Here is a 12640-nt window from a genome sequence, read left to right on the forward strand (position 1 = left end):
GTTCCCCCATTCATCAATCCAGAATAACTACCAATCCCTGTTTGAATACCAGTTGCTAACACGGATTTAAACCCCATAAATATTCGGTGAAAGGGAGGAGGGAGGGTCTGCCTTTCACTACCCTACTTCTCACGAGCTTCTGCAATTCCAGTTTTCTGATGTAAGGCATATGGGTGTAAGAAAGGGCTGCCTGTCAAAGGCCCATATCCCCCAGCATCCTGTTCTCCCAGTGCCCAGCCAGATGCCCTTATGGGTTGTTCACCAAAGAACAACACTCTCACCCCCCACTTGTGATTCACAGCTAGTGTGGCTCATCCCATTTTGCTGCCTGAGGCAAACAGGAAGATGCCACCCGCCCCACTGTTGCTGCTGCCCCTCTGCTGAAGCCTTGCTTACCAGGGTTGCGTAGCAGAGCTTCTGGTAAGACATTCTGGAACTCTTGTGAGCTGTGTGGAATCTTGTGAGATCTCACTGGAAGCCCCCAGCACTGCTTCCCCTCGCTTGCCTGGTGGTTGGTGAGGGAGGTACCCTGGAGGGCACTGCCCCGTGAGATTCCACCGCCTGAGGCAACCGCCTTGATTCTGCCCCATGGGACAGCCCTGTTCACAACAACTGGTATCCAGATTCACACTGCCTCCGAAACCAGAGAGAGAGAACTTAGCCATTGTGGCAATAGTCACCGATAGACTTGTCCTCCATGAATTTCTCTCATCCTCTTTCTATGAAGAAAGGTCTAGGGCTTTTTAGTTTCAAGGAAACAGGTGCTTAAGAGGCGACACTATGGAGGTTTATAAAACTATGCGTGGCACGGGGAAAGTGGGTAGAGGAAAGTTGTTCTCCCTCACTTTTAACACTAAAAATCAGGTACGCTGAATGTGGGAAGAATCAGGACAGAGAAAAATAAAGTCCTTCTTCTCACAGCACCGAGTTAAATTATGGAACCGTACACTCCAAGATCCCGGTGAGGCAAATTGGGGCACGACCTCGATGGGCCCCCCCCTCTCGACTCTTTCCCTTGGGGTCCACCACTCCTTGCCCTGCACCATCCTGATTCAAGAAAGAAGATTCCACCTAAACATGAGGAAGAACTTCCTGACAGTAAGAGCTGTTCGGCAGTGGAATTTGCTACCAAGGAGTGTGGTGGAGTCTCCTTTGGAGGTCTTTAAGCAGAGGCTTGACAGGCATATGTCAAGAATGCTTTGATGGTGTTTCCTGCTTGGCAGGGGGTTGGACTGGATGGCCCTTGTGGTCTCTTCCAACTCTATGATTCTATGATGATACGCAGCTTTGCCTGCCACTGCCGCTGACTGCCCACCGCCACCCATCTGCCACCACAGTGCTTCTGGAAGTACGGAATCCAAAACAGCACATTCTGGGATAGAATCGGAAGCTGGGGCAGCTTCTGTAATTCCGGCATGTCCCGCTTAAAACAGGATAGTTGCACGGCATGTGGAACTCATGCCCACAGGAGGCAGTATTGGCCACCAACATGGATGGCTTGGAAAGAGGATTGGGCAGCTTTGGTGGGGGGTGGGGAAGCTATCTCTCAATGACCACTGACCCTGACGGTTATGCTCTGCCCAGCTGGAGGCAGTAATGCTTCTGAGTACCAATTTCTGGAAGGCACAGGAGGGCAGAGTGCTCTGGTGCTTGGACCCTGCTTGGAGGCTTCCCAATGGCCATTGGCCTGATCCAGCAGGCGGCTCTTCTGTTCTTATTTGGCCCTTGCTACTTCTTGTTGTTTACGTATGAGAGGTTTATAAAATGAAGCTGCTGGGTTTGGAGAGTGGCTAGGGAGTTTTTGTTGTTCTCTCAACATACTGGACCAAGCTGGGGCAACAGGGGGTGTCATAATCCCAGTGAAATTGATTGATTGGGCAAGAGATTCAGGTCAGACACAAGAAAGCACTTTTTCACACGGTGCGTAATTGACTTACAACACTCACTCTGGCTTAGAAAGCTTTAAAAGCAGATTAAATGGGCCTCCGCCCCGGCCGTTTTAATGTGTTTTTAAACAAACCTTATGGTTTCGCTCTTCCACTGCAGTTTTACCATAGCTGCCAAGTTTTCCCTTTTCTCGCGAGGAAGCCTATTAAGCATAAGGGAAAATCCCTTTAAAAAAGGGATAACTTGGCAGCTATGGTTTTACGCTGAGCAACAAATTGTTTCAATTCTGTGCTGTTATTTATACTAGTTTTGTTTTAATTATTAGGGTGTTGGCGGTGTTTCTTTAATTATGCTTATTTCACTTCGTGAACAGCCTTAAGGAATCTTCCTGATGGCTGGCTGTAGAAATTTAAGAAAGAATTACTACAACTACTCTTCTGCCTTTGCTAGAAAGCTTTGTGCTTTCTAATTCCTCTTGATTTGATTTTTGTGCTTTGCATTTAAAAAGAAAAGTATTATGTTTGTTTCGCTTTATAGACAGGTTAGATTGTTTCATAATTAGCTGGCCATATAATTTTTTTAAAAAGAATTGTTGGCCTGTATCCAACTAAATCATATTCGGAGCAGACCCATTGAAATGAATAGAATTCATGTAGTCATGTCTATTGTTTTCAATAGGCATGCTCTAACTAGGACTAATATTTTATATATTCTGTTATTACTGCTGCTGCTACTTCTACATACAAACCGTAGGTTTGTTGATGGCTTCTGCATGGCTACCTAGAATAGCTGTGTTTGGAGGCTAGACGCCCCAAATTCCGGCCTACGGGAAATAAACAGTACAGTATGGGAACGAGCAGTTGCCTTCTCACCCAGCTTGTGAGCTTTATTTGAAAGCACCCAGCTGGTCCCAGCAGGAAAACAGACATAACTTTGGCCTTATTAGCCATGATAGCTAGCAATGGCACTTCCACGTCCAGAGGCAGTCTACCTCTGAATATCAGTTACTGAGGTAAAAACACTGAGGGGAGGTTTGTCATCTCCAGGTCCTGGCTGAGAACTGAGTATTCAGCAGCCACAGAACACTGAATGTCTATTGAGAGGATAAAGAGAAAACTGGGTGGGTATGGGGAGAAGGGGACCATAGCTGCCAAGTTCTCCCTTTTTTTAAGGGAAATTCCCTTATGCTGAATAGGCTTCCTCGCGAGAAAAGGGAAAACTTGGCAGCTATGAAGGGGACGTTGGAATGGAGTATCCTGGGAGAAGGCACCGCAGGCTGAAACCCTGGGCAGGAACACTCCACATTACGTTTTGTTCTGGTTGCGGGTCCCGCTGGCATCTAACAGGCCCCTGAGGGGAACCAAGATGATGGGCTCCATGAACTGTTGGTCTGAGCTGTTCTTACATCCCTAGGAGTCCCTGGCCTGCCTTTCCAGCACCATGTTGGGAACAACATTTGCTTTACAGTTCCCCAAGATTCACCGTTGTTTTTGCTGCAAGAGGCTAAGGCTGTGCACTCCCGTTTGCGACCATTGGTTTCCACCACTGGTTTAGGAAGTGGCATACACATGACATTATCCAAAATCCATATCCCTCCTGCCGTTGCTTATGAAAGAGTACACCTCAATGCATTGAGGAAAAGAACGAGCTAGCTGCAATTTTTATTTTTTATTTTTAGCCAATAATATGTACACAGCCTAACACAGCTACCATTCTGGAGATTATTTTTTTAATGTTGTTTGTGCATCCTCGCAGATGTGATTTTCGGATTTCAGACTCCTTTCCTGGGTCTTGAGAACTTAAGCGGTGGGGGCAGTTTGCCTCTGGTGCACAAGCTCTTAAATGCGTTCACGCTGACGCAAAATGCCAACAAACTCTCCCCTCCCCTCCCCATAACAGCAGAGACACGGAATTCATTTCAGCTCCATAATAAGTGTGACCAGAGTCAGATTAAGTATTCCATTTAAATTCTTAATGTGCTCCATTCTGTGTACTATGTGTGTGTGTGTTTTAAAGGAAATTATGATGGGCCCGTTTGCTAATGCATTCCGCTTCAGAAGCCGGCACCAGATAAGAGGCTGTTGCAGTGTCAATAAGCACCTTTTCATCTGGACTTTGCGACTGTTGAACGCTGCTCATTATGTATGGAAAGTGGGAGAGAGAAATCAAAACCGGCATTGTAAAAATCAAGCGTCGCCACGTCGTAAGTCTACAGGCTTGTTACTTTTAAACTCAATGGCTGTGCGGTGCCAGGTGCTGGGATGCTTTAGGAATACTAAATATTATTATTATTATTCCGATTAAGCAGCCTTTGGGCTGGTTAGATTTGATTTCTAGTTGTGGGAAATGGACGCTTGGGAGATCAACCAGATTCTGGACCCATTCCCAGCAAAGGAAGAGGAGAGTGATCTGAGCGATCCTTCCCCAAAGCTATGGAGGATGGGGTTGGAGGAAGGAAATACCTGACAGGGGTTCAGTGGGGGGCTGACCCACTGAGGCAAAAGGAGCACTGCCCCATCAAACAGAGAGCCAGTGTGGTGTGGTGGCGAGAGTGTGGGACTAAGACCTGGGAGGTAGAGGTAAAGGGACCCCTGACCATTAGGTCCAGTCACGAACGACTCTGGGCTTGCGGTCCTCATCTCGCTTTATTGGCCAAGGGAGCCGGCGTACAGCTTCCGGTCCATGTGACCAGCATGACTAAGCCGCTTCTAGCGAACCAGAGCAGCACACGGAAACGCCATTTACCTTCCCGCTGTACCTATTTATCTACTTGCACTTTGACGTGCTTTCGAACTGCTAGGTTGGCAGGAGCAGGGACCGAGCAATGGGAGCTCACCCTGTCGCGGGGATTCGAACCGCTGACCTTCTGATCGGCAAGCCCTAGGCTCTGTGGTTTAACCCACAGCGCCACCCGCATCCTAGACCTGGGGTACCAGGGTTCAAATCCTGACTTGGCCATGAAGCTCGCTGGGTGACTTTGGGATATTCACTGTCTCTCAGCCTAACCTACCTCACAGGGTTGTTGTGAGAATAAAATGGGAAGTGAGAGAACCTCCTTGTAGGGAAGGTAGGATACAAATTTATTAAACAAACAAACAAACAAACTTCTCAGTTTGAGCTCAGCCAGCCCCTCACCTGCCTGCATTCTTACTTGCATCTGACTGTTCTCATCCGACAAATGAGAAATCGAGAGAACTGAAATCAACAGAGCCTTCCACCCCGAGTCACAATAACCCTGCAAAGAGGTAGGCAGTACAGTGGTACCTCAGTTTACAAACTTCATCTGTTCTGGAAGTCCTTTCTTGAACCGAAACCGTTCTTAAACCAAGGCACGCTTTCCCTAATGAGGCCTCCCGCTGCCTGTGCCCTTCCACCGTTCGGCTTCTGTTCTTAGACCGAGGTAAAGTTCTCAAACCAGGACACTACTTCTGGTTTTGCGGAGTTCGTAAACTGAATTGTTTGTAAACAGGGCTGTTCTGAAACCGAGGTACCATCATACTATTGTTTCCCCCCTGCTTCCTGACACACTGCAGGTGTTGGAAGTTGGGAGAATAAGGCCACCTAGTGAATTTGTGGTGAGATTTGAACCAGGGATTTTCTTCCATCACTTGCCCTCCTAGCCACCTGCTCTCCCACTGATGAAGACTGCAGAGGGGGGTTGTTGAATCCAAGGGCAGAGTGGCTTCTTTGAGGGAAGGGCTGTAGCTCAGCGGTAAAGAATTCACCCTGCATGCAGAAGGTTCAGTCCTTGACATCTCCAGGAAAGGCTGGTAACGCCTCCCAGTCTGAAGCCCTGGGGAGCCACTGCCAGTCAGAGTAGACAATACTGAGCTAGATGGACCAATGTTCTGATTCAGTATAAAGTGACTTTGCATGTTCCTATGATTAGATCAGGAGAAGAGGAAAAGCAGGGAATTTCCTTCTGCAGATGTAACTCTCCCCCCAGCTCAGGAAGGCTTCTACACAGCTCCTGTGCAAGTCAGAGGAGCTGTGTGGGACCTTAGAGCAGGAGGTAGCAGGGGAGCTTGCATCCGCTGCCGTGGGATCCTTCCTTCTTTCCCATTGTCTCAGTGTCTCCTCCCTCCTCCCTCCCATAGTCTCTGTCCTAAATTGGTCCCTGTGCCCATTTGGCTGGGCAATCTGGCATTGTAATCCCCGCCATTAATCCACCACTGCTTTCTGTGCTGGGTCATGCATGGGGGCGGGGGGGGGGGGCGGAGAGAGGACTGGTGATCCCCCATTATTCCCCTTCTGCTTGCCCTCTCCCTGGAGGGGTCGGCCAGGGCCAGCCTCTCCTCCTCTCTTTCTCCCAGCAGAGGTTACGGCTCTGTAGAAAATACTATACGTGATGCAAACACAGTGCGCACACCGGCCTTCTGGTTTTAAGGTGGTAAAGCACTGAGGAGGGTGCCTTGCTTGTTCCTCTAGCCTCTGATTCTCCAAACACATACCCGCTTTGGGAAAATGCATCCGATAGCTGCTTGCCAAGGCTTCCCATGGCATTGTATGCGCAGCAAAACGCACATGTGGTCTCTTTATCAGTGGTGCAGTGAGCATTTAGTTTCCTGCACAGCTCATAGTAGGGAAGTAGCCAAGTGTGAACTGGTCAGATCAGGAGAGGAAAGTGGTAGCTAGGGCTCTGTCATGCGATGCAAAAGATACAGTAGTGGCATTAATTGCGCATGCATTTGTGCGGAGGGAGGAGTGCATGATCCCAGGCAATGTCCCGAAGCAAAAAAAGAGCAGACGGGCAGGTGAAAGGCTACTGAAAACGGGCAGCCCACAGCCTGCGAAAAATGTCCATTGTGGATGAGAATATATTCAATAGACGGTGAAACAGGAGCACATGGAAGGGTCACATTTGCCAGGCAAAGGCAAGCAAGCGGGCAAGATGACACACAGATTATGTGAAGGAGCTCGACATGTGCCTCTGTGCGCAGCTGATCCATGGGCGCAAAGGGCAGTATTTCTACAAATTAGGGAAAACAAAACTGATGGATATGTCAGCCTGGAAATTGCACCCTAGGTTTCAGAAGCCCACTGCCCCCACTGTAGGAACTGTTTCTGAATGCCAGTTGCCGGAAACTGCAGGAGGGGAGTTTCCCATAAGGGCTTCCACTCTGAGAACAGGATGCTGGACTGAATGGGCCCCTACATACATCCTTCATCTTACAAGGGTCAGGCCTTGCGGGGCAAAGATGAGCAGGTACTTTACGCATGCTGAGATGCGCTCTCCTTTTATAGTTCCAGCACTGAAATTGGGCCCAGAAGCCAAGCTGTGGAGTAGCTGCCTTATCCCAAGTCAAACCATTGGTCCACCTAGCTCAGTCTTCCTGCTCTCCATGGTTTCAGGTAAGGGACATTCCCCTCCCCACCTGCAGATGCCAGAGATTGAACCCGGCACCTTCCGCATGCAGAGCAGATGCTCTGCCACCGAGCTCTGCCCCTTCCCCAAGGGTTGAACCACACTTTATGCCTGTATACAGTGCTATTTTTCTTGGGAAAGGATTTCCGAAACTCGCCATGAGCATTTCTTAGAATGGCAGTGGTGCCCACCTGAGAGGTGCAGGAGCTGAGTTCCAGCTGGGGGAAAAAGCCCTGTCTGTATAGAAAGTTGCAGCCTGGGCGGGATGTGACAGAGGTGTTTTCTCTGGGTTTGAGGTTGCACGTATCCAAGTAGGCTTTTCCATTTCCTTCCGCTTGTAATGTTGTTTGTGTGTGTGTGTGTGTGTGTGTGTGTGTGTGTGTAGTAATAATGTGTTTGCCATCACCTCCTCCGCAGCGTTAAGGGGCCAACCATGAGCAGGTGCCAGCTCCCCTCCGAGTTCACTGGCAGCAGCAACTGGCACTGCCAAGGGGGCATGAACAGGCGATGCTGTGCCAGGCCTTGGCTCTAGGAGGACATCCCAAGAAACCCCTGGGGGAGGCGGGGAAAGTGACATATGCCCAGGGCTCCTTGGCAGAACAGGGGCACCCTGGCAGGAGGAGCTACCCGCTGGGATGCAGCCAGTCAAGTTGTGTCCGTCCAACACCAGGCTGTGTGGGGCCTGCCCCCAAGACACCTGTGGCAACCAGAGTAACCGGCGATGTCCTCTGTTTGCAAGCCCTTTTGACCCCTCGCAATTTCACATGCCTTTTTTCTGCTTGCAATTATTTCTGCCTTGAACAATTCAGCCCTCCGAAACCTCCTCGGGATGTTTGCACACTCACACCCAATCGAATTCCCTTTCTGCACAGGTTCGTGCCTATCCCTAGAAACTGCAATACACCTAGCCAGACCGTTGGTCCATCTAGGCCAGTACTGTCCACACTGACTGGCAGCATATTTCCAGGATTTCGGGCAAGGGTCCCCCCTCCCTGCAGTGACACTGGGGATTGAACATGGAACCGTCTTCCATGTGCGAAGCAGATGCTGACATGCTTTACCGTGGAGCCTTTCCGCAGAATTGTGCCACATTTAAGACGCAAGGAACATCAGTGTTCCATGAGCAGCAGACCCTGTTGAGATTGCTCTGCAAGGCGCTTCCCAGCAAAAAAATTACAGCGTTTTAAAAGTCTTCGCACAGCCTGACCTCATGCATATGGGGAGGGGAGACCCCTCGAGTGTGCACGCCTGCTGCCGCTCAGCACGAGACTCAGCGGATGCCCTCGTGCAAGGCGGTGCAAATGTGCCCAGGCTGGTGCCAGGCTAGGCACCCACATGCTTCCCTCCTTACCCCCCCCCATTTCTGCCTTGGTGCAGTTCCTGTTGCTGGTTTCCCATTGATTTGAAGGCAGGAGCCACCCTCCACCCCCACCCTCCTCCCCCTGCAACCTCTTTTCACACGGAGTGGATGGGGAGGAGGAAAAGGAAGTGTGTGGAGGCGGGCAGGGGGGGGAGGGAATCCCCCTGGTTAAATCCTTGGCACTGGCAGTCCCAGCCAGGAGCCAAGATTCAGCCGGGGCTCTCTGTTTCTTGTGTTTGTGTGAAAAGTGATTCCTGGACAGCGGTGGGTGGTGGGGAAAGAGGTATGGGAGAGAATCAGCAATGAGATGAGCCGAGAAATCTGCACTCTGTGTGTGTTTGGGAGAGAAGTGGAGGGGGAATTTGACTGGGATCACTGAACCTTAAAACTTCTCTGCATATGTATGTGTGTGTTACAGTTAAAATGCATGGGGTGTTTTCTTCCCAAGTCTGGGGAGGTATAGAGCTGGGATATAGTTGGAGAGACCTCTTGGTCCTTGAGCCGAAAATACTCCTCCCTCATTTTAACCATCCTGGATATTAGGATATTATTATTATTATTATTATTATTATTATTATTATTATTTTGTCCTCCCCCAATTTTCTGTGATCCTATCCCCACTTCCCCAAACGACCAGCCACCCATTCCCTTCCCAGACACTATAATACTCACAGCAAATGGACACCACTAACTTAGGTTCATGGGTTCCACTGGGTCTACTCTAAGTAGAGCTCAATTGGCTACAATCTCCCTGCATGTTCTCTGCCTCCCTCCCCAACACACCGTGTCTGAACCCCATCCTTCTCAGAGCAAACATCTTAGGAATGCATATTTGCCCCATAAAGCCCACCTCTACCCAGGGGAAGCACACAACCTGACATCTTTTGGGGGCACATATAGACAGATTTTTTTAAAATCTCCCCCCCCCCCGCAAAAAAAAACCAAACAAACCCATTCTATTGCCACATTTAACTTTTTTATATATAAAGATGGGACTGGGCGGGAAGACCGCTACAGAATTCATTGCAGAAAACAATCACAATTCCTTATTTCCTGAATTGCATCCAGAGACGCTCCACCTCGCAAGGAGACCCCCTCCCACCCGCTCTAATATCCCAGCCCAGGTATTTTCTCCCCCACTTCCCCCCACCACCAACAACAACACAGCTCCTCACCTGATTGTCCGAAGGTCTTTACAGCCAAAGACAGAAGTCAATCGGATGGGAGGGGGCGACTCCTTGCCCCCTCCTCCCTTCAGATCCGTGCAGATCCACCAGCCTGGTTGGGGGGGCAGGTGTCTATGTTGGGGGAGAGGTTGGAGGCTGGGACGGAGAGCTGACTTGTCGCCTTCAATCACTTGTCCATGTTGCAAGCGAGCGGGTGTCTCCCGCTACCATCTCCTCCTCTGTGCCCCCCCCAGCCTGCTCTGCCCCTTTTGCTTACAAAGCAAGAGCGGATCTATTAGACCAGGCTGAGGGGGGTGGGGCGCCAATGTGAGGCTTTGGGGTGCCAGCAAAACAGCTCTCCCCACCCCTCCTTCCCCAGCAGATTCCCCCGGTCTCTGGCACGGAGAAGATGCTCGGCTTATGCGACCAGCATCCTCTTGCTCCTCTCCTCTTTGCTCCACCCTGGAGAGAGTCTTGGTGGGGCGGGCGGTTTGGTGGGGTGGGGGGAGCGGAGAGGACCGCGCGCAGCTTCTGCAATGGAGCAGTGGGGGGGGGAGAGATGTCGCTGCTCCAAAAAAAAAAACCTGCTGTCTTTTTTTTCTCCCTTCCCCGGATCATCTTTTCCCCCTTCCTCCTCCTCCTGCTTCCCACCACAGATCCCACCAGGGTACCACTCCATCAAACCCACAGACACCAGAAGGGACCATATTCGCAGCATCCATCAGCCGGCCCGATCGATTTTGTCCTGGGAGGGCCGGTTGTTTGGGGATGCAGATCACAGCCAGTCGGGTGGTGGTGGTGGGGGGAGAGAGATAAGCAAAGAAACTCTGGCTGGTGTGGGTGCGAGGAGGCTAGAAGGGGCTTCCTAGGGGGAGTGAAGGATATTCCAGGGTTTTCCTCCCACCCTAATGAGAAGATCCCATTTCTACTCCATCACTCTTTCCCTCCCCTTTGGGGCAGAGCTGTAACTCCATGCTGGAGCATCTGCTCGGCGTGCAGAAGGCTCTCAGGTTCGGTTCCCCGGCACCTGCAGGTAGGGATGGAGATGTCTGCCGAATGAAATCCCGGAGAGGGCCGTAGCTCAGCGGTGGAGCATCTGCTCTGCATGCAGGAAGGTCCCCGGTTCGATTCCCCGCATCTGCAGGCAGGAAAGATAATCCTGCCTCGAACCCAGGGGAGCCGCTGCCAGCCAGTGTTGACAACACTGAGCTACATGCGTCGGGATGAGGCAGCTTGCTGTGTTCCGAGGTGGTTTCTACGTTTCTATCGCTTACCAACAGGACCCTACCTGCTCCTCCGCCGGGACCAACTGTGAGATCCTGCGGGGGGGGGGGGGTTGTACATTTACAGGGAAGTAACTCACCCCCTCTTATTGAAGCCCAGTCACCTGAGGCGGTGGGGAAGACCCTAATCCCCTCCCCAATTCTCCGAGGAAAAACCTAATCCCTCCCAGTTATCCAGGAATGAGAAACCTGATGCGATTCTTCCAGTGTTCAATAAGGAAGTCCGTGTACCACCCTCACCTCCAATGACCAAGAGAGAACTGTGATCCACCATCCAAGAATGACCCAGTCATCTATAAGAAATGCTCTAATCCCCCTCTCCTGGCTAAAAAAGAGGGCTTTGGTTCCCCAGGGGACTCCCAGGAAAATCCAAATTTCCCTCCAATTGCCGTTTTTCTTTCCATATTTCTGACATATAGGAAAACCCAATTTCTTACACCCCGCCCCAGACATACACTCTCCTCCCTCCCCATCATCACGCAGTCCCTTTCCTCTCCCATCCCCCCGCCCCGGCCGGCCGGCCCCAAGACTGCACAGCAATGTATAAAAGCTGAAGGAAGGAAGGCTAATCCGTGCCTGGTCGAGATTCACCTCCCCAAAGATAAGGGATTTCACCACAAAGCAGAAAGGCCCAGCAACTCAGTGGTGGTGGTGGTGGTCGTAAAAGTAGGGGCGCCAGCGGAACTCCCTGCCACTGCCAATCCTCTCCGCTTCCAGCAGGAGGCGCTGCAGGGCGAGAGCGTCTTTTTTGAAGCACGGAAATGTTGGGTTCTTTTTCCTCCCGCTTTTTGGAAGACGGGCGGGGCTGTGGAGTCGCAGAGCAGAGCAGAGAGGAAGGGGTACTCAATAAACACCCTGCCCAATAAACAGAGCAGTTCCAGCGTCTGCCGCCAGGAGGCGCTATGCAGGAAAGTTCCTCCCTTCTCTCTCTCTGCCTCCGCCCGTTCGGCTGCCTGGCTGGCTCTGTATTCTGGGCACGCGGTGTTATTCCTCTGGCTGCGGTCCCTTACTTTCTGCTGGCTCCCTCGGCCAAGATGTGGGGGCTGGAAGGAAGAAAGGGAAAGGGTGGCGGTGGTGTCAGCTCCGTCCTGAACTGCTCCCTGTCCCTTCGCCTACAGGAGCTTTCCTTCTTCTCCTAACCCCTGCCCAGTTTGCAGAGCTGCAAACATCTCCGCTCCTCCAGTAGATATATTTATTCAAAAACCTGCAGAACACGTGTGTGTGTGTGTGTGTGTGTGTGTGTGCGCGCGCGCGTTTTGCTGGAACAACTTGAGTGGGAAGAAGGAATTCCCCTACTCAAAGCAGCAGGGACTGTCTGCCACTTATCTGTCTGATCTGGGGGAGGAAGAGAAGGAGGGGAGGCGGGTTTCCCCAGGATCCCCCACTTCAGCAGTCAGGTAGAAAAAGGAAAATAGCTGTCAGCTGGTAAATTTGGGGAAGGGTTGTAGCTCAGTGGTAGAGCACCTGCTTTTTCATGCAGAGGGTCCTGTGTTCAATTCCTGGCATCTCCAGTTAGGGCTGGGAGAGTCCCCTGCATGAAACCCTGGACAGCTGCTGCCAGTCAGTGTGGACAATACCA

The sequence above is a fragment of the Zootoca vivipara genome, chromosome 17 (assembly GCF_963506605.1).
Source record: "Zootoca vivipara chromosome 17, rZooViv1.1, whole genome shotgun sequence".
Taxonomy (NCBI): Eukaryota; Metazoa; Chordata; class Lepidosauria; order Squamata; family Lacertidae; genus Zootoca; species Zootoca vivipara.